Source organism: Balearica regulorum, chromosome 9 (genome assembly GCF_011004875.1).
Source record: "Balearica regulorum gibbericeps isolate bBalReg1 chromosome 9, bBalReg1.pri, whole genome shotgun sequence".
In the NCBI taxonomy this organism is placed as follows: Eukaryota; Metazoa; Chordata; class Aves; order Gruiformes; family Gruidae; genus Balearica; species Balearica regulorum.
Window position 1 is genome coordinate 7,662,404 of NC_046192.1, and position 27,793 is coordinate 7,690,196.

The 27,793-nt window shown below is 40.7% G+C and overlaps 1 long non-coding RNA gene across 1 annotated transcript in view; it reads right to left on the reverse strand.

The window, feature by feature from the left end:
* Positions 1–815: 815 nt before the first annotated feature.
* LOC142602906 (uncharacterized) overlaps positions 816–27,793 on the reverse strand; it is a 28,137-nt gene continuing 1,159 nt past the window's right edge. Inside the window, exons 2-5 of the long non-coding RNA XR_012836733.1 lie at positions 24,296–24,508; positions 22,690–22,819; positions 5,041–5,261; positions 816–4,442 (exon numbers count right to left, since the gene is read on the reverse strand). This is a non-coding gene — a long non-coding RNA (uncharacterized LOC142602906). The remainder of the gene's footprint in view (positions 4,443–5,040; positions 5,262–22,689; positions 22,820–24,295; positions 24,509–27,793) is intronic.

Sequence of the window (27,793 nt, forward strand, 5' to 3'; positions counted from 1 at the left end):
TCAACTTCACTCCCGGCTTCAACCTCCACCCCCCTCAGCGGCACAGGGGGACGGGGAGTGGGGGTTACGGTCAGTTCATCACACAGTGTTTCTGCCGCTTCTTTATCCTCAGGGGGAGGACTCATTGTTCCCCCGCTCCAGCGTGGGGTCCCTCTCACGGGAGACAGTCCTTCACGACCTTCTCCAACGTGAGTCTCCTCCACGGGGTGCAGACCTTCGGGAGCAAACTGCTCCAGCGTGGGTCCCCCACGGGGTCACAAGTCCTGTCAGCAAACCTGCTCTGGCGTGGGCTCCTCTCTCCACGGATCCACAGGTCCTGCCAGGAGCTTGCTCCAGCGTGGGCTTCCCACGGGGCCACAGCCTCCTTCAGGTGCCTCCACCTGCTCCGGCGTGGGGTCCTCCACGGGCTGCAGGTGGAATCTCTACACCCCCTTATCCTCCCTCCATGGGCTGCTGGGGGACAGCCTGCTTCACCATGGTCTTCACCACGGGCTGCAGGGGAATCTTGCTCCGGCGCCTGGAGCACCTCCTGCCCCTCCTTCTGCACTGACCTTGGTGTCTGCAGAGTTTCTTACATCTTCTCACTCCTCTCTCTGGCTGCAAAAAAGCTCTCTCTAACTGTTTTTCTCTTTCTTAAATATGTTATCACAGAGGCGCTGATTGGCTTGGCCTTGGCCAGTGGCGGGTCCGTCTTGGAGCCGGCTGGCATTGGCTCTGTCAGACACAGGGGAAGCTTCTAGCAGCTTCTCACAGAAGCCACCCCTGTAGCCCCCGCCTGCTACCAAAACCTTGCCATGCAAAACCAACACACTGACTCAACTCATGAAATTCCACGGTATCTTAATATTAGGTGATGTCTGTCTGGAAAAAGGAGGAGAAGCTACTTGTGAAAGCAGGTAGCCACATTTACATACTATTTTTATGATTCTGCAGCCTACTAAGCCCCTGTTGGGACCAGATCCTTCATGAGCAACTTTAAAGTGTATTACACTGGATATTAACAAGCACTCAATACAGGTAATTTTCTGCTCTGCTTTCGGAACAGAACTATAGGTTCTATAGCAGTGCTTTCCCAGGTTATTAATATGAGCAAGATAAAGATGATTACATAGATATCTCTCCTTTCATGCTGAACTCCCCGTTTCATCTCTGTTTTGTTAAATTCAGCCTTTGATTACATAGAAAAGTAATTATCAGAAGTGTCACAGGCATGCTAAAAATAATTTCTTCGCACACAATAGATGGGTAGGTAGGTTAATTTGCCTAGGTGAGATCTCATCTGCTTTTCATCTTGAGTGCAGAGCTACTTAATTTGAAATGCTTGTTTCCTTCCTTTCCATTGTAGGTTTCACCTGAAAAATTGTGTCACAGGTGCATTTATAAGAAAAATAGGGCTGAAGCTTTGTACATCTTGAATTAGCTCTCCTTCCAAATTCAGTTGGTTAAAAAGCATGAGGAAAATCTGAACGTGTCCTGGTCTGACTTTGGCTGAACAGTATCAGAGCTTTCAGAGCGACAGAAGTTTCACCCTTCAGAGCGGCAGCTCAGCTGAGCTCGTGTACATGCTTCACACATCCATAGTGATTCCCATTGATACTCTGCCAGCAGCCAGATCAAACACAGCATTTGTTTTACTCTTTTCCAATACAAACATTCACTGCTAACCTCATGGTGCATGCCAGACATGCACCAACCAGGGAAGTGACATAAGCACATTAAATTTCTACATTAACATGACTGCATGCTGAGTTTGCTTGTACTCCCAATAAACCAAACAAAGCAATTTAAAGCATATCCAACTACAATTCCTGGCAAAAGTATCTGAGATGCAGGGATATGATGCTGTTAATTCAGTTGAGAGACAAGGACAAAACATGATTGTGCTGGGCTGGAAAATTGGAATCAAAGACTTTTCTTCCTGGTTTTGTTTGAGAAAGAGGTTAAAAAGATGTATTTGCTCTACTAGATTGCTGAGGTAATTGTCCTTGTCCAATCCTGTGTTAAAAATTTATGCAGGAATGTAAGAGTTACTAATTATAAACCCCTGAATAATAAGATTCAAGAAGATGAAACAACCGGTGCTTAAGTAGGTTTAACAGGTAGAGTGGACGTTCTGAACCATTTGGCTGATTAAGAATACATCTGAAGAATAAATCTCAGTTCAAAATATTCAAACACCTTCAAACTGTTGCCTGGTGAGGACCCAGCAGCACTGTACACTGAATGGTTAACCAGTAAATTTTTTTGTGTGTGCATGAATGAACATCTAATTCTCAGCTGTTTATGAAATATTTATTCTTCCTTTAAAACCAGACATAGCAACAGCAGTTGTGAAGCAGATACTGTCAGATTCAGAGCTGTTTAAGTGGCAGCTGCCATACATACTACTTGAAAAATAACTCACAAACTTTCATATGACCCCAATGAAATCAGTACTAATATCCCCCTTCTCAGTTCCAACAGCGGAAGAGAGTCTTGGAACAAACCAGTTAACTGTGTTTGGAGGAAAGTGAGGGTGTAGATTCTCACCCTTATTGCCTGAGAGTCAGTTTAAAAAACAAGAGCAAGGCTGGTAGCTGATGAAACAGCCAGAAGAGATGGCAGAGAGAGTATTTGATTTGTAACTGGGAGGGCTTGCCTGTAGGACTGGTGCACCTTCTGGAAATTGGTTGGTTCCTTGGATCTGTTAGGAAAGCACTGGCCAATACAACTAGCACAGAGAACGCTACAAGTTCCAATTGTTCCTTTTGGATGCGAAGCATCATTCATGTGTGTGTCACCCACAGACACGAAGGACAAGAGCCCACCTGAGCCGAGAAGGGCAGACCCTTGGAAAAACATCCTTCACCCGCAGGGGCGAGAATATCCAGAGGAATGAGGTGGCTTGCATCTCCTCTGGCAATCAAAATGGGCACATGCCTCTCCAGCAGGGGTTTGAGGTTGGCTTTCAAGTCTACTCTGAGGCTTGAATTCACCCCTCTGAAGTAAAACACCTGACATGCTCTAGGCTGAATTTGCTTTCAGATTAGATTACTGCAACATACTTTACAAAAGGTGTTGATACCTTCTTGTCAAGAGTTACACATGGTGTCAATCGGTCATTGCTTAGGTTGAGTATTTTTCTGGGAGGAAATGTAATTGGCATACATTTGTCTACTCTGGCTATCTGTTAAGAATGAAGAAAGATTAGGGTGTTAATTTTAACCCAAAACCACTAAATGACTTGAAAGCTACCTACTTCTACTGTTAAAATTGAAGATGTCAGCACTTAAGTCTGCACACACAAAATCAGGATGAAAACAGATTTTTCTTACTCAATCATTAGCTTTGTCACTTTCTCTTCCATTGATCTAAAATAGTGCTCATTTATAAACTTCCATGCTGCTGAATCTGCTTCTTTACTCTGGCCCTCTAGTGAGAGAGCAGAACGATTTAGCGTATTTTCTTCAGGTGAATTACTAATTTATACATGCGCTGGGCAAAAGGTGGCTACAGGAATAGCATACTTTTAGCAGCAATTTTCAAAGATGCCAAAGAGGAGCTTGAACTGATCCTTAAAAAAGAGACTTCTGTCAAAGAATGAGTGAGCAAACCAGCTCCAAAGAAATACGTACACGTAGAAGAAAGTGGTTACTCATTTACATGAGCATACTAAAGAAGGAAAGATTCTGATCCCTACATAAGGCTCCACAAATTCTTGTACAGAAACTAAGTTGGAGAAAACAATTTTCATTGTACCATAGGCCTGTTCTGCCCGATTTGTGTTCACCGCTCTGTGTTAGCCAAGATTTTGCCTTACCCAGGTTTCTATAATCATTAGAGGTATTCCAGGATAAGGCTTTTTTCATATAAGTGATTTATAGTATTTATATGCTAATTGAAAAAACTGAACAAAAATTTGAATAATAATAAAATTAAATAGCTTTTCCACTATTAAACTATTGACTGTAGGCAGCAATTCACTTCTTAGGACTCACCAGATTTTACTTTGGAAATATTAATTTGGTAATTGAAGACCTTTTTTTATTACTACAATAAAATATATTAAGCAATACCTATTAAATCAATAATCTAAAAAATCATTTAAGCGCTGGTTGTAGATATGTGAAAATTATTCCAAGAAGTAGATTTAGTGTTTCGCTTTGCATTGGGTTCATATAAGTAATGTCACAAAGTACTCAGAGAGTCAAAGTAAAGTCAAGTTTCCAGTCCTCTGTGGAGATGCACTGACCTAAGCCCTAGTACACTTCAGGAATCACAGAACCTCACGGGAAAATTGAAGTGTGACTCTACATAAGGAGGTACTTGCGCTGCAGTGATACAAACAGCCCGAGCTCCAGCATCTTGGCAGATTGATGCACTTTAAGAATTCGCACACTTCTGAGTTCACCACTGTTCCTTCCTCAGTTCTCCCAACGAGGCCTTCCAGCCCTTAGAGCAACCTGAGAAATAAAGGGAATATCAGTTGAATGCAAGCCGCCCTCATGCACTCATCCTCATTTTACCAGGCAAAACTGTGCTAATAATGCCAGCGGAAACACTCCTGATAACTTTAATAAGGTCAGTATCTCACCCCAATGGATGCTTGCTTTAAGAGCTGTCTGGTGGCAAATTATTTTTTATATTTCTGGCACTTCTCCTGCTGTTTCTCTTCCAGAACTACTATGAAGCCTTCTGTTCACTTTACCTGCCTTGTGTCAGAGAAACACTCTGGTTTTGCAGTACAGGAGGAGTCTGGAGCTTCAAAGTCTCCAAGTCTTTAATGAGCAATTCATTCTGCACACCTTTCTCCTGTAAATGACTAAACAGCTTTTAGGATTCAAACATGTACACATTAAGATGTCAGGTTACCAGAGTATTCCCTAATATTTACTATTTTGCAAATATTTCTGTAACATCACTCTTGTGTGTTTACCTGACTGAACATTTATCTTAAACACAGCATACCCAGGTAGAGTTCAGTCTGTGTCTCAAACCTTTATAAGAGGCAAACACAAAAACAGCAACAGAAAAAATAAAAATAATCACTGAACAGCTTACATGTAAGTGTCAGCTGAGGTGTTTGTCCAGCTCTGCTAGGTTTCTGCTTTGATGGAGGTCAGACTTAGGAGCTCATCCTGCAGCCTTTGAGCAGACAGTCGCAGGCAGCAGCCCAGCACAGCCACTGCCACACAGCCTTCTTCGTACGCTCCTGGTGGGCTGTTCTCATTTCATACCTCGTTGGCATCTTGCTACAGTGTCTGCCCAAAGACAGGACAGAACTAGAACATAAATAGAGAAAATATATTAGCACGTGATTTAGGCAAGGAATCATAATACAAATTCTTAGAGATCAGGAAGCATGTTAAGTGTATTGTTGTTATAGTAGTTACAAATTTTCTGTAAGCCATTAAACAAAATTCTTCACAGAAGCCAGAGATATACACATTTTTTGGAAGAAATCAGTGAAAGAGAAACTGAGGCTAGATCTCTGTAGTATCCATCTGACAACCAGACCAGAGATGAAGCAATAGTCTTAAGTATTTCCCGGTGACAAGTTTTGAGCAATCACTTCACTAGAAACCTCTGGTTTGGCTAACCACGTATCCTGGTGTTATCTATAAACAAGCCTGTCCCACTAGAAGACATCGCAAGTTATGCGGTGGACTTCCACTAGCAGGCACAGCTGTGATTTTCCCAATCCACTCACACAGGGGATAAGTGGAAAGGATAACACACACTTAATATCTAGTTCACAAGTGCCAGACCTAAGCCACGACATATATCTATGCATCAGCATCTGTCTAAACCACATGGATATGAGGCAAGTTGGGGAATAGGCATGCTCTCCGCAGGCTTATCATCGACAGGCTGTGCAGTTGTGAGCAGTATATCAAGCAGCTGCCCAGCTGTCCAAATTGGAGTGCGTCTGCAACCTACAGTTTTCATGAATACTACAAGTCTTGCCAAGTTATTTATTTCCCTATTCCTTTCCTCCCTTCGCTATTTACCTCCAAAACATTTAGAAACAAAATTAAGGTATTAAGTATTATAGATTATATATTTACTAAATAAGCATAATTTAAAAAGAAAATGTAATGATGAAAACAGCTGACTTCAGCTAGATTTATGCACGCTTCCTCCCAGGCACCTTGTAGGGGTTGCTCAGCTACTTATATCGCATAGTTTGGCTCCATTCATAGACCACACTTCTCTAGAGATGAGGGACACATTAACTGCATTTGATCATCAAGTTTTAAGTACCTTTTAAAAAAATTGTGCAGTGCTCTGAGGGTATCATAGGAGAAGGCTCCTAGAATGAAGTAGCTGTGGCTGAGCAGCTTTCAAAACAAGAATTTGCTGCTTCTGGTGTTTGGATTCTCAGAGCACAGTACACTGCTTCAGTTCTTGAATGTCAACAAGAGGAAAACCAAAATGATTATATAAAAGCCTGCAGAGTGGATACACATGATCATTAAAGTGTTTAGTTTTTCGAAATGGGGCTTTTTAAAGATGCCAATTTAAGAAACTGAATTCTGCAACCTGTTATTGCACAGAGCACTGAAATGGAACAGGGAGGCAGCTGAAGGTGACCTCAGGGAAAACTGGAAAAGACAGAATCACTACACAGGGAACCTCGTTATCGGGGCATTTCTCTATGCTGTACCAGGCACTTTTTCAACAGGCTACTGAACAAGACCACCGGAAAATGATGGTAGAGAAGACACAATTATCTGTTAAATAAGCACATTTTCTAAGTGATCACATGTGGGTGGCAATACCCATGAGCATAGCTGGCTCTTCCTGCCTGTTGCAGGCAACTGACCTATTTATTTCTTGAAGGGGAACAGTAGATGCAAACACTGCAGTTAGAAAGTGACTTTGTATCTTCATCAAAGACAAGGGAAAAAGCAACAGGGACATTATGTACCAACATTATTTTCTATGTTTGTTCTGCTTTTCTATGATGCCATCTGACAGCATTTGAGCAGAGCAGAACTCCAGAAAATGAAACGCAGAAATTCTGAGGTGCAGACTAGCCAGGAGGTTACACCGGGTGACAAAGCATCTCTCAGATATCTGTAATAGCGCCCAGATTTTGTCCCCTAACCTATTCTGTCACTGATACTGGAACTTTCAAAGGAGCAAGCGCTTCTCTTGTTGTACACTTTCAGTTTTTCTCTAATTAGGATTCTCATGTACAATAGGGATACTTACAGGGCTGTAAAGGTATTAAGATGTCTCAGATTGGAAAAATACTATATGTTACACTATTTTAAATTTCCCTTTATATAATAAAAAGGAATAACGTTAGTCAGTATTAATAATTCCCCCATTAAAAACACATTTCATCTATGAGATAAATTCTCTCATTATCATTCGACAATTTTTAAAAGCCATTTAAGGAGGAAGTAGAAAAACAGTTACAAAAATTACAGAACTGAGCTCCTCAGAAGACAGGATTTCTCTTTATTCCTTCAGTGACTAACTAAATAGGACCTCAATCATTGCCACAGTACAAATTGAAATACCAATTGCAGAAAGATAAAATAGTACTTATTCCCTGGTTTGAGTCCTATCTTACTCTAGATTGTCAGAAATGCATCTTTCGCCAGGGAAGTTTTACTATTTACTCTTCTCGCCCATTCTCTGTGTATAAAAGTTGAGAGCTGAGCCCACATCTGGTACAATTGGTATATATCAACTTACTGACCAGGATTTGTAGATGGATGGAATACTTTCTCACCTTCATTTCTGCACAAATTCAGTGAGGTTATGAGAACTTAAGCTTAAGTTGCATGAACAATCAAAAGAGAAATCAGGATCCCTCTTATGACAACAATAGCCGCGATGAACTTGTTCTTACGACACTATTTGCACGTTCATTATGTGCTACTGATGTCTATTCATATGTACCTTTCTATGGTGTGAAGGGACTAACAGGAGATGTATATTGAAAGTTTGCCTAATGCTTTGATGAATCCAGCTGGAAACCTTGATAGCTATTAAGCCATCCATAATGTGCTATCATTGAGGAAATCAGAGGGCAAATTTCTCTCCCTCATGCAATCAAGAGGAGGATTCTTGGAGGTAAACTAGTTAAACTAGTAAACCAGACCCAAAAGAACTCCAAGTATGTATTTCTGTAAGAAGGATTGCTGTGGTACTGTTTCTATACAGTGATTTTCTTAACAGCAAGCCTGATTCTGGAATATTCTTCAAATGCATAAAAACATGCAAACAAATGTGTCTGAACTCCTCTCAAATGATAGCATAGCTGCCTTTCAGACAGCAAGGCAGACTATTTTTGATGGAACATCAGCTCATCTGTGAGTCTTAGGGAAAGAGGTGCAAGAGTGCTAAATTTCTAGTCCAAGACTGATACATGACAGACTCAGCCATTCACAGGCATCAGGTTTCTTCTTTTTTCCTCTTTTCTCCTTGAAAAGATATGCAGGGCTGTTTTCAGATTAGCACAGCTATTTTGTTTCCATGACTCTGCAAAAGCTTTCTCATTTTGAACTGTGGGAACCGATGCAAAGAGCTGTACTTGTCATTTGTTTGCAGATATTTGCATAACAAGTGCTTTCTGCATTATTTCAGCTGTTACTCAAGATTAATCATTGTTAAACCAGATGAACATTTAGGGAAATTTCTGAGTCTAATGCAATGAAGATGGGCAGAAATCTGGGGGAAGGCAGACACAAAATAAAGAAGCAACTCCATGATAGTCTCAAGGGACTGCTTTTTCTAAGTGCTCAAAAAGCAGTTACGGAATCATGTTACCATTAAAGCCAATAAACTGCAAACTTGGAAAACAAAGTTTCTTCTGGTGAAAGACATTTGTTGTTATCATGCCAACTGCATCATCTTACTTATGCATTTAATTACTATAACATTCAGCTCCATGGGACAGCTACTAGAGTAGTAAGTCTTATGGCCCTAAGTAACCTCTAGAGACATCTAAACATCCAGCGTTATCCAGTCGCAATTCACAGTGATGCAAGTTTTCTTTGAGAGCAGCAGAGCTAATGAAGTTTGCTTTCCTATACGTTCATCTCCCAGGACTGACTGAGAGCTTTAACTGAAGCTTTGGCTGAGTTCTCACTCCCTGGTGGCTTCCCTGATGCCCAGCAATGTGCAAACTCAAGCTGTGGTGGTCCCCTCTATAAGGGCACTTCACTGAGATTCTTTGCCCAAACACCATCTATTTTGAAGAAACTTCTTTGACCATAATTTTTACTGTTGCCTCAGACAAATTTGACTGAAATTAGCCAACGGGGAGAGAAACAGATTGGAAGAGGTAATCTGAGAGGTACAGGACAAACACTGTCAAGGATGATGGAAATTCATTAGTCTTTCCCTTCAGAAGTCAGGCTAAAAACAGCAGAAAGCAGGACAATTCCTCTAGCATAACAGACAACAATAGCCAACATACACTGTTTCATTTTCTCTTGATTTGCTCTCAGCAAAATACTGTCAGCTTGATTGCATCAGCCAGTTCCACAACAAAATGAGCACCAACATCCACATCAGTGGCTCTATACAAAGTCCTGTGCTTCCCAAGATACCACTTGTTAATTACTATTAATGCACACCCTTTTCCAATTATTTGTCAGATTAAAAGATTGTCTGCCTCTGTTTAGACAAGAATAGCAGTGGCTTTATCATCGCTTCCCTGACATAACTGTTATTTAGGCCCATGAAACGTACATTTATGCAGTTTACTATTTGTGTTGCATAAACCAGTGCCTCTGTATGTACCTAAATATAAGGATACTGCTTGAAGAGAATTTTTTTTTTTTTCCATCCAGCTGCTCAAGTGAGTCTTATGCTTTGATTGCACTGACACTTCCCCCTCTACCAGTGAATGAGGAAGACTTACAGAGGGGTACCTGGAACAAGAGTGTCCCAGGAAGGATGTCTCTGGCTATCTAACATATCAGCTGGCAAGTTCTGAAGGCAAGAAAATGAAACCCCTTAAGGGTTTGATATTTCTTCTGAGGTCACAACATGCTTGCTGTTTGTCAGCTGCAACAAAAAGAAGGGAGAAATGAAAACATCCTGTGGAGGGAGCATACAGTTCATGGGCTACTAAGCGGTATTGCTGTATCACTCCCCGCTTACCTTGTAAGCTGGGTCTAGTTACAAAGTGGCCAGTTATCAGAGTTCGTTAATATGCTGTTTAATGCTTAAACTCAACGCTAGTCATCAACCAAGGGAGACCAGAGATCCCATCCTAGTCTGCAAAGATCACATGAAATAAAGCAAAATCTTAATCCTTACAGACACTTCTGCCTTAAATTCCTAACCCTTACTCAAACCTCATGCCAGCCACTGATAAAGCCATGTCACACAGAAAGGGATCCCACTGCCTCCAGCTGTTACTCGTAACCTCTGAACCAAATAGAATTGAGTAAAAAGTAGTAAAAGTTTTCCATTCTTTTCTGAAACTAACTTTCAATCAACCTTCATCGGCAATAAAAGCTCGTAGCCACTCCTTTTATCAAGGAGAAATGGTGTTGATGCCAGCCCTCATCCTAGGTCTCCAAGCCCATCTAAGACTGGACTAATCGTTCCTTCACTGTTAGGAGTCAAATCCTAACCCAAACCCTACCCATCCCCATTCCCAGGTGATAAATATCTACAGTGAAACTATGACATAAGACATAGGTTTAATTTCCTAGCTTATTCTACATGAGAGGAACACACGAGATTCAACTTCAGCCTAGAAGATTCTACTCTTCTGAGAGAATCTGGATACCTGGCACCCTCCACTAAATTTAGGGAAGAGCATAATCCAGTAAAAGTGAAGTTCTTAAAAATGCTTTTGCAGAAACAAAAGCCAGCCCTGACCAAACTCCACACCTTAACCTAAATGTAAGGTAGGACCTATCATGAATGACACCTACTCATCCTAGCACAGAACTCTGTACACAAGCTAGCCAGAATCCTGAGCCGTGTATCTCTACGCTGTGAAACTACAACGACAACAATAAAAAAACCAGCTAATACCAGAAGTAAAAGTTAAGCATTAAGTTATGGGTGCATGCTGGTACGGACAAGTTCAAAGTCTTTGAGACACAGAGTGCAACACAGGCTGCAGATTTTCAGTCCTTTTCTGAAAGCCCATTCTAAGCTCCAGCTTTAAACCTAAGCAAAGACATTATCCAGGATATATTTTCATGAAAGAATGCACACAGAAATGAAAAATTCTGACATCTTCCCTGCAAAAAATGCTCTCTGCGTGATACACTGTCATTCCAAAGATATAACTCCATTCAGTTCAGAAGGAGTTTTCAATCTGTACAAATGTATTTTTCTTGGCTAAGACAACGCACAAGCTTTGTAAGTGAAAATGAATGTGGATAATTCTAAAGAGTAAAATAGCTACAGTTAATTTAACATAAAAAGAATTTTAAAATGGTGCCAAACTTCTCAATCACTGGAAATCCAGAGAATAATATATATATTATGTTAATAAGATAACACATGCCCTTAGTTTTAGCATAATCCTCTTTCATACCATCCACCGCAGCATTGTCAAACGGAATAGTTTTAAAGTAGCACCATCTGTGTTATCAGCAGGGAAAAGGCCGTTTGCAAGTTTTCACAGTCCCTGCATGGATCTACTCTGCTCATGACCTTGACACTTCAGTCTATACCACCATCCTAAATTCATCTCATGTCAGTTTTGGATTATGCTTCAAATTGCATTCAGTTAACTAAAACCTCACGTGTGGTATCTTTCAATTTTAAGTGATTGTGCTTCAGAACATTAAGATATATCAGATCTTCTGTAAAAATCTCTGCTTGGCACAAGCAAACACCTCCCAGGAAGCAAGACTGTCTGAAGAAAGGGCTCATTAAGAGACCAGAGAACAAACCATCCACATAGCTCTCTTTCAAAGGAACACCGCTTCCTTACAAATCTTTGCATAGGAGAACTAAGCTATACTGTATACCATGACAAGTCCGAACACCTATACACACATTAAAAAGGCTACAATGGAAAGATGTGTACCCGCACTAACTTGTTACGTTACCATAACAATTTTAACAGAGGTTCCCATTTTGTGATCAGAAGCCAGTTGGTGCCACAGAAAATGGACAGTCCGTGATACAATCTCTTTGTAGTACCTACCTGTTAGTATAAGGGAGAGCTGAAAACCAGGGTAAACACTCCTCCCTGTAAGCAACTGCACTGGAGCAGATTCACTGGGAGGTCCCAGCAGGACAATTTCTTACAATGCAAGCCATGCTATTAAGCAATTTGAAACTGCCTGCACTAGCACAATCTAAGGCTCTCGTACTAACTTGTTGTAAATGACATGGACAGCAGATAAATTTACCTTTAAGTACAGCACGCATTATTCTGTTATAATACTACAGCACAAGTTTTAAACAGAAGGCGTTAAGGGTACAAAGGGGTCTGGTGCAAAGGCTACAGCTATTTCTGCCTTACATTGTCTTCGAAGGCTGCACCAGGGAGACGCTTGGCAAAACAGAAAGCCAAGAGAACGGAAGAAATGAGTCTAATGTATTGTCAATTAGCAGGAAAATGCCCTCCCTCACCAAACATCAGTAGTTGTATTTACCTGGTAATATAGCTATTAATATCCTGTCCCTGACTTAGGTTCTCTGTCCTTTGGATTTTTTAAAACCATAATCAATACTTGGCTGCATTTTACAATAAAACATGCACTTTACAAAATAAAATTCTTGTAGTTACCTCTGCAATGATTTCTGAACTTCTTTTTAAAGCATGTTTTATTTTCTGCATTTTCAAACCAGCTTCTTCTGTACAGACGAGATGGCATTTGCAAGTGAAAAGTAAGACTAGCAATAAACTCCATAAGCCTATTTCTGAGCTACAACAAACAAATGCAAAAATTGAACTCACGTAACAACTCAATATTCTCCCTTACTTACTCAGTTCTCAATTGGGAGGGAATAAAAAAATTTCCAAGTGCCACAAGTGTCTGAGCCTGACCTGGGAAACCACTTTGTGCTGTGCATGTCTGAATTTTATGTTAGCTGTCTTTAATGGTGTGAAATTTTGCCCTTAAGAATTAGCATGCACAGAAACAATCTGGGGATTGTGCTGGCCTTGCAGTTAGGAGGCAGGCAGACAGATGGGACACAGTTAGGTAGTAAAATGAATGGAAGATAGATTGTCATTCTTCATTACAAATTTAGATGCTTCTGCCAGTTTAAATCACAACTCAGAATGGGGAGTATGTTCACAGCAGATTATCAGAGATACAGCTACGTGAGTAGTACTCACTGATAGGAAATGCCTTGTTATATTCATAGGTACTTTGAACAGTTACTCACCCAGATGATGGGTTCTAGCACATCGCTGAGCCATATGGTACTACTGCTCAGAACGTTACTTCATTAGTCACCATCCAGGAGGGAACGCCAGCTCAGGAAAACAGATGCTATAAGCTGGAATAGCGGTGAGAGAACAATGCCAGGCACTACGTAGGTCAGCAGATGTGACACCATCTCATAAGCACAGTTCTGCCATCTTTATCTTGGCTTCTTGACTGTCCTTACTCTTATTTCTTCTTAGAGCAAATAGAATATCTGAGCTGTAGCAGGAAAACCTTGGGACAGCAAATACAACAGCTCTGGCTCGAGAATGATTTTACAGCAGCTCCTCCAAAAATTATTTTTAGACTTACTTAAGCCTTCTGAAGAGTGGTTAAATGGGCACTTACTGCCTGGTGCATAGACTGCATAATATCCACTGTACAGAGACCTTTTGATTCATTCACCAGCTTGTAGGATATTGACACAACCACTGCAATGGAAAGGTTGTCATGGAGATGCAGAAGATGGCAGTTAAACTCTGACAAGTGACCTGAAAGGACCCAAAGGGAATTTGTCTCTTTGCATACACTAGATTGCTCTCCTCTCTTCTCAGGTTACACTTTCAGTGTTTTTAGTGAGTACATCTACACATCCACGCTGATATAAGTGTAGGCGAGGATGCAGTTGTTTTACTGAGCCAAATTTCCCAATTGCTTAGCCCTACAAGTCACTTCAACTTCCACAAGCCTCAGTAAGATCAGAACTTACACAGAACCTCATAATGCCAGGAACTCGAGTGGAAGCAAGTCTATATGCAGGCACTGATCAATCCCATACTTAGATGCCTGCAAGACCATGGTTAAAGATGGCAACTACACACATGGAAGCTCAGCTACCTCTGAAAGCAGCTAAACATTTTTACTACTTTGAGTATTTTCTATTGTTTTTCTCTATTAAAAAGTGTGTGTAGTTCCAGCTGAGAAGATGGCTCAGTGTGATGGATATGGAGACTTGAGAACAAGAGATCAAGACCCCAAGTCTGTGCCACGCTGCCAGCAGGCTTTTATGATTTAGGATTGTACTCAGGCTACTCAACACAAAATTCCTCTCCTGGGTGCTGTGATTGCTTTTGTAATGTCCCTAAAAAGCCAGAATTCAACAGGCTTGGGCAAAGGCCATCTGAATCACCATCATGACACCATAGTTTTGAGGCCCGAGTAAGGCACAAAAAGTAGGTGGTGTGTATACAGCTTTTAAAGTTGCCCATGATGTACAGTGAAAGTTTCATATAAAAGTTAACTTACTACCTAAATGTCTGTAACTGGGGTTGGTTTTGTTTGGGTTTTTTTTCCCCCTTTCATTCTACAACAAACCCCAACAGAGCATCCACACTAGAGGCCAAGGACTCTTAGGAACATAATTTACAAATTCTACATAGCATGAGATCAAACATATTGTGTAAATAAATTGTTCAGAAGCCATAAGACAGGCATAAGTCAAAAACGCAGTGAAACCAACCAAAAAACCCTACTCTTGCCTTCATTAGGACTGGGATTTAGCTCAATCTGGTATTCCCTGCCAAGCTTTAGACTGCCACTGGATCACTACAATGTGTGAAGTCAATTGAGACCTGAAGGCATCTCCCTGTCTACAGAAATTCAGCATTTAAGAGTCTTTTCTCCCCATTCCTAATGAAATTCTAGCATTTAGAAGACTGACACATCCATTTGCTGAAATATATCTGCTAAATCCAAGCTACTAATACAGCTTTGCCAGCTTTTGCTTTCAAATTCTTTAACCACTACCAAAACCCCCAACTCTCCCTCTCTTAGTTCCATTTTCCAGGATGGCTGTAGACATTTATTTCCATAGCCTGTTTTCTGCTCAATTTACCCAATAAGAATGCAGCTATGAGTGATTTGAGGTATCTTGGGGTACAATAGTTTAATGCCTCAATTACTCCTGACTGACCAGTTCCATGCACTAAGACTGTCAGGATCACTATGGAGACACAAGCAAAAGCTCTGCCAAAAATCTGACAGATTGATTATTTACACATTTTTAGAAATGTGTTGTCATGAGGCTTCATTTCGAAGATTTCAGACCTTGACTCTAAGCCCAAAGGGACCTCCTGCTGGCTCTACTTCTCCACAAAACAAATACAAATGCTTCATTTTTGTGGAAACAGCTCTATTTCAATAAATTCAGGTTTGCTTTAGCTGAACTGTGGTATTACTTTCAAATGGTAATTGCAAGTTGTCTCTGCACTAAGTGTATGTAAGAGATCACTACCTGTTTTGATAAAAACTGAAATTTCTCTTATCTTCCCCCAGGTGATTTGCCCTTGTTTACAACCATTGCATTGTTGTGCCTTGCTGCCGCTTAAGTAGTGTGCGAGAAGCCTGTAACACGTACGCCTTACATCTGTGATCTCCAGAGAGCCTGTGAGCTTAGCACAAGGGCTAGTCTGTATCTGGAGAAATCCAGTGTGCAGTGATAATTAAAGCTGGGAATCTGGTCAGCCAGGGTTTCTCGAATTCTTGCACAGAACAGCCTGACTGGCAAGCTTCACCACAGTGCCTCGTGGGGTACCTGTCAGTCATGGATCCCATCAAGATCTCAACACAATAAGTGACTGCGTAGGAATACATACCATCAGGAAACCAAGCCTCTAACTGTATTTAATCCAACACATATTCTGTCCATTTTGAGGAAAGCACAATTTAGCACTGAAACAGAAGAGCGTTATTTACTAAATCCTGGGTTTCCCTTCTCAGCCCCTGAACGAGGCTGAAATATGCTTTGTTAGCAAGAGCTGACAAAATCATAGCTCCAGATGGAATAGCTATGAGCTGCTGCATCCAAAAAATAAACTTATACTAAAAATGCTTATTTTTGGATATTGTAACAAGGAGACATAAATATTTTGTGTGAATTATTTACGTTATGATCAAACTGAAGAATTCTCCAGGGGAATCCTACCTGCACAGACATCAACAGCAGGTTTCCCACTGACTTAAAATGGTATACAGAAAAATCACACTGAGCTGGTGGGGTGTGGTATTGTGGGGTGCTCTGTGTAAGGTTTTTAAACTACCTGCTTTACCCTGAATATCTGAACACCTCTGAACTGCACCTGATTTTCAGTGCGCTTGTCCTTTTGACACTTGTTTAAGAAAAGCCTTCTTACAGATGATGGTCAAAGATCAAACTGCTTGCCAGGAGTCTCATAGGACCTGTAATGGTTTACGACAGCAATGAACTGAAGGCAAATATCTCAAATCTTTGGCAAGCAACCTCACAGCCATCTTATTTTGTATCACTATATTCAAAAAATTGCAGGGACAAGGAGTCACACATTCATTTAGGTTTCTGGATTCTCACATATTAATAAAAATTTTTTAATGTCTTTTGTTTGAAAAGTGTGATAAAACTTCATTAAAAATGTATTTACTTCTAGATTCAGCAAAGAGATGGTTTGCATTTCTCCAAATTTGCTGATGAAGAGAGGGAAAAGCGATTTAGTTTCACAAAAGAAAATTTAGTGCAAGTCAAAGACAACTCAAGCAGAAAAATGATTTATCAGCTTATCCTCCTAACGAGAAAAGAGATGGAAGCGCACATTTTTGGCAGCGTAACAACATTAGCTAGAGAACATTAAATAATTAGTTGGCAGTGGTAAGCCTTTGATTCAACTTCTTTGCTATGAATGAGTTTTGTATTGCAAAGCAGGTTTGTAAAATTTAAGAGTGTTTTCACACCATAAATTTTTCTCTTATGTTCAGTATCTCAAAATTAGCTGGGCCCACTGGACTTTAATGCTGTTGCACACTGGCAAAATAAAAGGGGAAATTTTCAAAGACACAAATGGAAGTTAAACACCCATCTCCTGACTTTCAGGATGACTTTCAATGGGAACCAAGTATTTAAGTACTATTTATGTAGGAGAAAGAAAACATAACATGTACAGTAAAGCATGGCTAAAAGATACCCTCCTGCAGGCGTGGTAGCTCATGCCGTACACCTCAGGAGGTGGTCAGTTCTGTCTGGACCATTGAAACATTATTATTACTACAAATCCCTTCTCAGCTGCTTGCACCATCCCTTGCTTTTGCTGCAGCATGACACCACAAAATCATACTCTAATGTTTTCCTGACAAAATGATCCATTTAAAAAAGCCACTATACAAAAAACATAGTACAGATTATTTCAAATGGTTTGTGTCAGAAAGCACCTTCATCTAGATGCACGTGCCAGCACACCAAAGAAGAAAGTTGCCTTCAGTAGGGAATGAAAACAAGCAGATGGACCATGCTGAAAAACAGTCTCTGCAAGCTGGCCTGGGAGGCAGCACACCCAAATACAGCTTTATTCCTGCACAGCTGCTTCCAGGCCAGTGGAATAGTCAGCTCCAGGAACATCTCTTCCAGAGCAGTCAGACCTGTGTGCAGAGTGGTCAAACACAGCCTCCAAGCCTGAAAACTAGAAAGCTGGAGAACTTGAGACACTTGTACAAGAAAAGAAATCCCAGTTCCCTTCAATCTAGTTAATGCCCCTTCATTACTGTGAAGGCCACAGCCACTCCTATGAGAGGACAATGTCAAAGCTGAATTCACAACTCCCCTTCAGAACAACATGCTTGATGCAACAAAATTTACATGGTTTCATACTTGTTATCTGGATCTACTTATATTTTCATTTCATAGCCATTTGATTTCTGTGTGGTGATTTTAAATAATTTACATTGTGGTGACAGCTCTTTACATTTTGACACAAGAAACCAAAAATGTTTCCAAAAGTTCTATTAACAAAAGTCCTTACAAGTAATACAGCTGATCAGATAGCTTCACTAAGACTTAGGAAGAAAGCCAGTCTTCCAACGAAGTTTTGGAAGCAAGCCTATAAATGGTCTAACTAATAAATTCAGCTGTTCCCCCTATGCCTGTAAGTCCATCCCCTGAAGTTGCCAAGTTGTCCTATCTCAAGACCAAGCATGATGTCTTTAAAATATTTCTGATTGCTTCTTACTCTCAAATACCTCAGCCACACACAAATTAATCTTCCAGCACAGCACATACCATTAAAATAGCGTCTGACCTATGAAACATAATGGGGAAGTGTGCTGAGAGCTGATGACATGTATTGCTAGAGACAAAAGCCAGCCCTGTTCTGAAGTGTACTACTTTGAGAAAGTGAAGATTATGATACATTTCCATTGTACTCACTTATCGCAGACCCCGAAGCAATTTTGGTTACATTTGTCTTGGAATGGGGGCAAAAATGCAAGAGGTTTTCATCTGCAAAATCTCAACTGAATTATAAAAAAGGAAAATCCATACTGAAAGCAGTCCAGCACTAGAATCACAGAACCTGTCATTTATTTGTTTTTTGTACTCTTTCAATGATAAACTAACTTTGTATCATGAACACAACAATAAACTCAAAGCATGATTATGGTAATTAGATTTCACAGTGAAAATGTTCATAAACTGGTAAACATCAAATGATTCACCTCAGCTTCATAGGATTCCCTAAATCCCAAAGATAATCCAAACAAAATTCTAATAGTAAAAAGGAAAATTATCTACAAATTGGCTCATTTAAGTCTATAATTTGACTGCCATGCATCTCTAATATTTTTCCCATTGGGTCATGTTAGTGTAATGGTTTCACTTATGCAAGATAACAGATAAGTTATTTTGAGCACCTTACTTAGATATTTTGGAGATCATATCCGGATTTCCACATCCTTCATCCCTATTCTACTACTATTTTGTCAGAAGCAGCATGTCCTCCCAAATAAAATGTTAAAAACTAGCAATATAAGGGAATAAGCAACTTATACTGAGAAGGTGGAAGAGTGTCTACAACAGTTCTAGAAAGCTAGAAAGTCAACTGTGTAATGAAAGGAGAGGAAGAGATAGGTTCCAGCCAAGCTCAAACCTCCCAACTCAAGCCACTTGCTCCAAGTGTTCGCAGTAGAGCTGCTCCCTCTGAGCACAAACCCCTTCAACACATCTTCTGTACAGTCCCACCCAACACGGAGAGTGGCAGGAGCAGCCACCGCATTTCCTATTTCCCTAAAAGGTGGAACATCTCAGCCTTCCTCCTGGCCACACTAAAGGATACACATGGCTCAGCTCTCCTTCTCATTCGTATCATACGAGCAGGTATGAGACAGAGGTCTCAACCATTTTCTGTGGTGCAGTGAAGAGAAACCTCAGCAAGACAAACATGTAGCCATTAGGAGTGTCAGTGGGGGGGACACAGCCTCAATAAAGAACTCAAGAACAGTTAACCGCATTGCCTTCACATCTACTTTCCTTCTCTTTCCAGTGTTGGGACTAATGGTCAGGCAAAAGTATCCTACGTCAGCTCAGCAGATAGTAGCCAGAGAAAGCTGGCATAAATTAAGTTATACTTAAGGTGGCCCTAATTTAAAGTCTTTTTGAGCCCAAGATGTATAATTCCTTTTGAATGTAACAAATTCTCAGCTAGGTGAGTCCAGGAAAACCATCTAAGTTTAGAAACAGAAGTATAGTGTCTACAGAATGCTCTTCTGAAATGAGTAGAAAGCTATTCCTGTCAAGTAGTTCACTAAAATACCTGTAAGTCTACTTCTCTTCAGCATCAAAGAAGTAGTGCAAATCAAGGCAGACTGCATCTATTAAAAAAAAATAAAGAATTGGTAATTTAACTCTACAGGAAGTGCTTTCTCCCCACTCCCCCAGTAAAAAGTGTGTTTCTATTGGCATTAACCTCAATCAATACAGTGCAGTCACCCATTTTATGAATTACATAGTTCCCAGCAGCAGGTAATGGGAAAGGGAAAACTTTCTCAGAATAAATCGAGGATAAAAGCTAGCTTTTCAGTAACAGTGATGAAATTTGTAATAAAGACCGGCTGCCACTGAATTCTTTTATTATCAGACAGATCAGCTGAATCCACTTTATGGTACACATATATTGCTATTTATATCGGCTGCCTGTCAGTATATGGCTAATTTCTCCAGAGATGGCAACATGATTTACTAGGCACACTGATGTTCATGGCACAGCTGCACAGTCAGGAATGGAAGTGCTGACTCTCTCGTGACTTTTAAACAACCGAACTGCCGAGTATTTTGTAGTCTTGAAGGTCAGACAGACGCTATGCAATAACATGAGGACAGTTTTCCCCAACATTACAGAAACAGTTGTAAGCATACAGCAATGAGGAAAGAGAAACACTGGAGTGTTTGGCACTCATTTCAGGATAGCCTTATACTGTATTACCAAAAAAGGCAAAGATGATACTATGCCATGGTAAGCTACCATGAGCACCTCGGCAGTGTTCCTGAATCAAATGTGATCAAATGAATAATATTTACTTAGGTAAGTTAGGATAGCAGAATCAAGCCTACAGAAGGATGCAAGTAAAATTATTACAGGGTTGTATTTCAATGGTATTATAATTTCATGTATAATCAAAAGGAAATTTAGTGCCTACACAGCAATAGAAAAACTTCTACAAAGTGTATGCGTCACTGCTGCACACCAGCCATTTAGACAGAAGATACAGAAAAAACGATCCCAGAGCATCAGTCTGAGCTAATTGCTGCGGATGTCTAAAAGCTGAGCCAGCTGTAGTATTTGTTAACTACAAGACACAATAGCTGACTGATTCAGATTGTTTGTAGAAATATCATGAGATATTTTAAAATAATGATTAAAGACAGCATTATTACTACGCAAATCAAAGAACAAGACCACCTAAGTCACTTTTCCCGCATGTAAGATACTTGCCCAGCCTACTCAAAAGCAGAAACATAGTAAAAAAAGGGAAATCAAGGAAACTGCTGGTCTCAAATACAAACAGCATATGACAAAAGTGACTCTTTAGAGGGCTGTCTGCACTTACTGTTATATCAATTTATATGGACTGTTGCTAGGACAGTTAATTAGAGCACAGTTTCGACACCAGAAAGTCAAGTTTTGAGGCAGGCTCCCAGCAGAACTAACCTAATTAGTTTAAAGATGAAACCTGATAGATTTATGAATGGTATTACAGGCCACAAGTTCCCATAACAGGGACTTGGATTTAATCACACAAGAACCCCCTTTTGCTCCCGCATTGCTCAGCTAGCAGGGACTAATTTCTTCTTATGTGCCTGTAGAGTGCCATGGCTGCTACTGAGCCCTTCCATAAATGTCACAGAAAACAGTAATAATGCAGGCTTACACCAGGCTAACAGAGCAGCAAGCCTCTTCAAGAGCCGGGCAAGGATATTTCTGGACTGCACAAATTATTTACCTTTTTAATGTTAAGTAGTCTGTAGTCACCATTCCCAGGCCACTTCTCAACCATAAAAGGCCTGCAAATCACACTGTTTCTTGGTGATAATACTATACCCTACACATCAACAACCCGTTTCTGAAAATTTTATAAATCTTTGGGAGATGTATAATGATCTACATAAACAGCAGTGCCAGAGGACACTATGACAAGGTGTTAGATGATTTCATCTCATAAGCAACTTACCGACTTACTAGAATCTACTAGGTTTACCAACTGCAGAAATTCTCCTTAATATCAACCTGTAGCAAAACATCAACAATGAAACTTTACTAAAAGTGTTACCTTCTGCACCTATATCAAGGTTCCTACACAGGATTTTCTCTTTCAACTCATTCATCCACTTGCAAATGATTATTAGTCACATAAAAATGCTAACATCTTTATACATTAATGTATTCTAGCTCCATCCAGGCTATTCATGCTAGTGTATAATACCATACTATTTTGATACTTCAGCTCCCCTGAGACCTCAGTCTTGGCTTTGCTGCCTTTTGTTAAAATGCCCAGTCTGAATCATGCTTGCATATTAAATAGTTACATTAAACAACTTGATCTCTAGAAAGAGTCTTATGCCCTCATCTCTGGAGAGCAGGGATATTTTAGACAAACAGGTCTGCGAATTGATTCAGTAGCAAGAATAGATAGTTCACTTGATTTGTTAATTCTAAAACTTGCTGTTTAGTGCCAAGTACCTACAACGACTTAAGTAATGTGGATGAAGCTTTTTTGATTATGTCAACATAATTAACACTCAGAAACTATGAATGAAAACAGAATGAACCCTCCATCATAAAAAAGTTCAATAAAAAGTTAAAATCCAACCTTAAGAACTTGAACTTACTGATTTATGTATACACATCTTTCCACTCAGTCACCCTAAATAAAAAATAATTCCCACCATGTTTCACATACTGAGGGAAAAGATGAGAAAGCTCGAACATACGTCTTTCAGTTCTGTGGGACAGCAAAGATGTTATTTATGAATGTGAATTTATGTGGTACTTCTGTGAGTGTTTTGACACATTTATGATTTACTGCTTGGTGACCCTACCTGTGCTGCATATAATTTTGCCTGTAAGATGATACTGTCATTGTCTTTCACCTTCAAAGTGTTCTTAGACAGTCTTGAGCTTTTCATCCTGTTATATACCTTATATTCATATTAGCAGATTTTTGATTGCCTGTAAACAAGGGAACAATCAGAGCAAATTATTCTTCTAGGCATTCATGTAATTTTGCCTTCATTAATTCTGTCTTACTGACTTCCTACTAACCTGGAAAAGTTTAAGTGGGGGTGCCTGGAGGGGTGGAAATACTGCTTAGAGAACAATGACTGGAATTGCTTTAGCTGGTATGCAATTCCCAAAAGACCATACCACTGTTTCTGCACAGAAATTCTTGTGACTAGAAAAACAGTGGGAAAACCATGTTTCTGTATAAAAAGCTGCTTTTGATAGAAGGGGGATAAAATTTCGTCATGAAAAGACATATTTGCGCCTGAACAAATTCACCATTTTGCCCAGAGGGAGAAGTTCAGTCATTTACACCACGAATAGGAGTGTTGGCTGGCAGAGAGAGCAAACTGTACACTGGATCGAATTTTCACATGCTTGCAAAACTATCAGTTTTCATATTAAGTGAAAATTGGTAGTTTTCTATAGCTCTGTTTTCAATATTCTCAATCACCATCAGTCCAGGGAGCAGAAATCTCAAGGGTCAAGAACAAGCCCCCACTTTCAGAGTCAAAAGTTCAGAATGACCTTTTACAAAAATAGGCATCTTTTCCCTAGTCCCTCTAGGTCTCCTGAACTTACGTTGCTTTTTCACAATGAACCACTTCAACACTTCAAATTAACAGGCTAAATAACAGCTCTGTTAAATAAAATCAGATATTACAGGTGGAAATGCTTTTCTTCCCACTAAGACTCCCAAATCTTCAAAAACTAAACCAAGAGGAAGCTAAATTAAGAATCAGTTTTACTATAGCACTTAATTGATTTTGTTTGCAGAAAATTAATTTGCATCTATTAGTAATAACCTAAAATATTCTGCTTTAACTGAGGCCAGCTTATAAGGCAACAGACATTCCTCAAAAGGTGTGCATCCGTGGCTTACACAAAAAGGTCCCAATTCGTGACTAATATTCCTCAGTGTTAGGATAATAATATTCATCATAATCCAATTTCCTCAACACAATTCAATAAGACTCTGACTTACTGAGTTTTTAAAATCATCTCATGTTATGGTCACCTTGGTCCTTTTTGTAGAACTGAAGAGAAAAAGTAATAATATGGAGCTGAATCACCAGCATTCACTCCAGCAGGCCTCCTCAGCAAGGCTCTCATGGGTTGCAAAATACCTCAGTGGGTAAGGTATTTTTTTTTAATTTGATTTGTGCTTATCTGAAAGCATGAGCTATTAGATTTTGAAAGGTGTGCTCTTGAACAACAGCAAATGTCTTAATGCTTTTTGACCAGTAGCACTTTCAGGCTTTTTGATTTGAGGATAGCAACTAATTATTTCTTTATAGAGGCTGATAGAGATGCAGCTGCACCCCTGCATGCTGCAGCAATTTCTACCTATAAAATCAATCCATAATGCCAGGAAGAGAGCAAATGAAGGTTTGCATAAGGTAAAAGCACATGTAGCATTCTTACCATATCCTCCCTGGCCCTACTTGTTTCCTTCTGTTGTGTGCCAGCTTTAAGCACTCAGCACAACCTTAACACGTGCTGGCAGAGAGCTCTGGCAGAACAGAGTTGAGCAAGGCGCCGGTGTTTTCCCACTGCAATACAGTACTTTCTCTATGTGGAGTCCCCTTTAGTTGGTGTTTTCACATACAACTAGTTGAAGTTTATCATATCCTATACCTGAAAAAGTAGTTAAGACCACAGTATAAGGAACCAGACAAAGCATAGCAGTATCAAGATCTTAAACTCTGCTTGACAAAACATTACCATTGACCAAAGCTAACAGAAGAACAAACTGTTTGTATCATGTACTGTAAAGGACTTAAGTGCCAGGAAGTTAGTTTGCTGCTTTGCTGGTTTCCTGTCCTGAGAAAGGACTGTGAATTCAGAGTGAAGTTCCAGAGGGTCCCGTGTAGTCAGCATACAGGTATGGACAGTACAAGATCTCACAGTCCTAACGTAGACTAAACCCATGAAAATTCTGAATATTCACATACATCTGTATAGAGCAAAGGAAGAGCAAATACTGAGGCAAGACCTTAAGCCCCAAGCCTTAGGAGATCATTGATACAAAGAACACTATTGTGTTGGTTTTGCATGGTAAGGTTTTGGCAGTGGGAGGGCTACAGGGGTGGCTTCTGTGAGAAGCTGCTAGAAGCTTCCCCTGTGTCTGATAGAGCCAATGCCAGCCGGCTCCAAGACGGACCCGCCGCTGGCCAAGGCCTCTGTGATAACATATTTAAGAAAGAGAAAAACAGTTAGGGAGAGCTTTTGCAGCCAGAGAGAGGAGTGAGAAGATGTAAGAAACTCTGCAGACACCAAGGTCAGTGCAGAAGGAGGGGCAGGAGGTGCTCCAGGCGCCGGAGCAAGATCCCCCTGCAGCCCGTGGTGAAGACCATGGTGAAGCAGGCTGTCCCCCTGCAGCCCATGGAGGGAGGATGAGGGGGTGTAGAGATTCCACCTGCAGCCCGTGGAGGACCCCACACCAGAGCAGGTGGAGACACCTGAAGGAGGCTGTGGCCCCGTGGGAAGCCCACGCTGGAGCAAGCTCCTGGCAGGACCTGTGGATCCGTGGAGAGAGGAGCCCACGCCAGAGCAGGTTTGCTGGCAGGACTTGTGACCCTGTGGGGGACCCACGCTGGAGCAGTTTGCTCCTGAAGGTCTGCACCCCGTGGAGGAGACTCACATTGGAGAAGGTCGTGAAGGACTGTCTCCCATGAGAGGGACCCCACGCTGGAGCAGGGGAACAATGAGAGGAGTCCTCCCCCTGAGGATGAAGAAGCAGCAGAAACACCGCGTGATGAACTGACCGTAACCCCCACTCCCCGTCCCCCTGTGCCGCTGTGGGGGGGGCGGAGGTTGAAGCCGGGAGTGAAGTTGAGCCCGGGAAGATGGGAGGGGTGGGGGGAGGTGTTTTAAGATTTGGTTTTATTTCTCATTCCTCTACTCTGTTTTGCTTAGTAATAAATAAGATGAATTCCCTCTCTAAGTTCAGTCTGTTTTGCTCGTGATGATAATTAGAGAATGATCTCTCCCTGTCCTTATCTCGACCCGTAAGTTTTTTTTCATTGTACCTTTTCTCCCCTGTCTAATGAAAGAGGGGAGTGATAGAGCAGCTCTGGTGGGCACCTGGCCCTCAGCCAGGGTCAACCCACCACAACTATCCATCCAGTCAAGACAACAGTCTGGGAGACTAGATACACTTTCTTTCAGAGAACCGCAAGCAAGGCAGACTGCTTTCTGCCATGGGAAGTGGCACAGCAAATCAGAGTCTTGCCTTCACTAATGGAAATTCAAATGCATATACTCTCATCTATCTTGGAGAGACAGTCTCAACTTCCAGTGCTAAAGTGGAGTTGCTGTGCAGAAAACAAAAAATCTTTGGAGAAGGGAAGTCAAAAATTGTGCGTAAGAAGGAAAATAAACTTCATGGCAAAAGACAAATCACTCTAGGAGCAAAGCCATGACTTTGTTCTTTGCGCTCCATTTTTGCCAGTGACTGAAGAGGCCAGAACCAGTCAGCACAATACCTGTCTCGCCTTGCTTTCTTTTCTCCAAGTTCCCTGAATTCTTTACAACTGGAAAGAGAAGCAGCAAAGTTTCCTCCAAAGCAGGAAGAGCCTGTCGCATGTTTTTGAAAGACAACAATCTTCTAGACAAGAGAAGGAATTTGAATCTGAGTCTCCTCTGCCTTTCCTGAGCACTCTTACCTTTATTTCATTTTTGTAAAGCAAAAAAAATGCACTCAAGTAGAATACCCTCAGCCATATCAGTAAAGAAAGCAGCAGTCATTCCTCATTTCATACCTATTTCCAGGCCAAGCTCCTTAAGGAACCTGAAAAAAGGAATGCTAAGTTTCAGGATCTCAATTTAGTTTAGGACTGAGCTGCATGTTCCTGTCCCACCGAGGCATTTGTGGATATGAGCAGAGAATAATTTCCAGATGTTTGGCAAACTAAAATGCTGGGGGATTTCTGCAGTTCGTCTACCTTCAAGACAAAGCAGCAAGGGGTCTTTGGCAAAACTTAAGTGCTTAAGTCTCACTTTGTGTACCCAAGTCCTTTTTAGTCTATAGCATCAAGTGTCCAGATAGGTCCTCTTCAATCCCTAAATTTTAAGATTAAGTAGAAGAGGGGTTAAGCGTAGATTTTACCTGTACTACATCACAAGGTGGTATCTCTGGTTTTGCACAACTACACTGTCGTGGTGCTTTCTACTTGTGTTGAATGATATGCTGATAGCAACAACTTGTCAAGCACATAAGACTTTTCAAAGGTGTCTGTCAGTGAAGTTCCAGCTTCAGTTACAGCACTGGACATTTACCCATCTGAAATCCATCAACTACAAAGGCTTATGCTTTCACATACCTCTCTTCTCTCTGGTCTGTAACACCTGGGAATATCTCAGCTTCAACACTTATGCTACAAAGGAAGCTCTTCAGCTTCTAAGTTACTTTGGGTTGACATGCTCCTTTGAGAAACAAGCTCTTTCTAAAGGTATCAGAATAGCAAGGTGAGGCTCCTCTGTCTTCTGTACCTTGTTCCATCAAGTACAAGGGAACCTGGGCATGCAAATTACATAAAGCTAAGTTAACCAAATTCTTCATTTTGATAGAAAATGAAAAAATAACAGATTCTTCTTAATTCAACCATTAGAAGCTGCACTTGGTCATTTTGATGTAGTATAGCCAACTTCAGACTTGGGGAGAAGAGCACAAGTAAAGTTTTTCATTTGCAGTCTTCCAGAAAAGAGATGCTATATCATGAGGACTTAACGCTGTATCATCGTGTTATGCCGCAGCATCACCAAATCTGTAACAAAAAGCTGCAAAAGTTTGGTGCATGCTGAAGCCTGAATGCAATCATTCATCACAGCTCAAGAAGAACTACAACATTAATCAGACTATCCAGTGATGCCTTCATCCAAACAATCCAGTAGACAGCTAATATTGACGTATTACACATG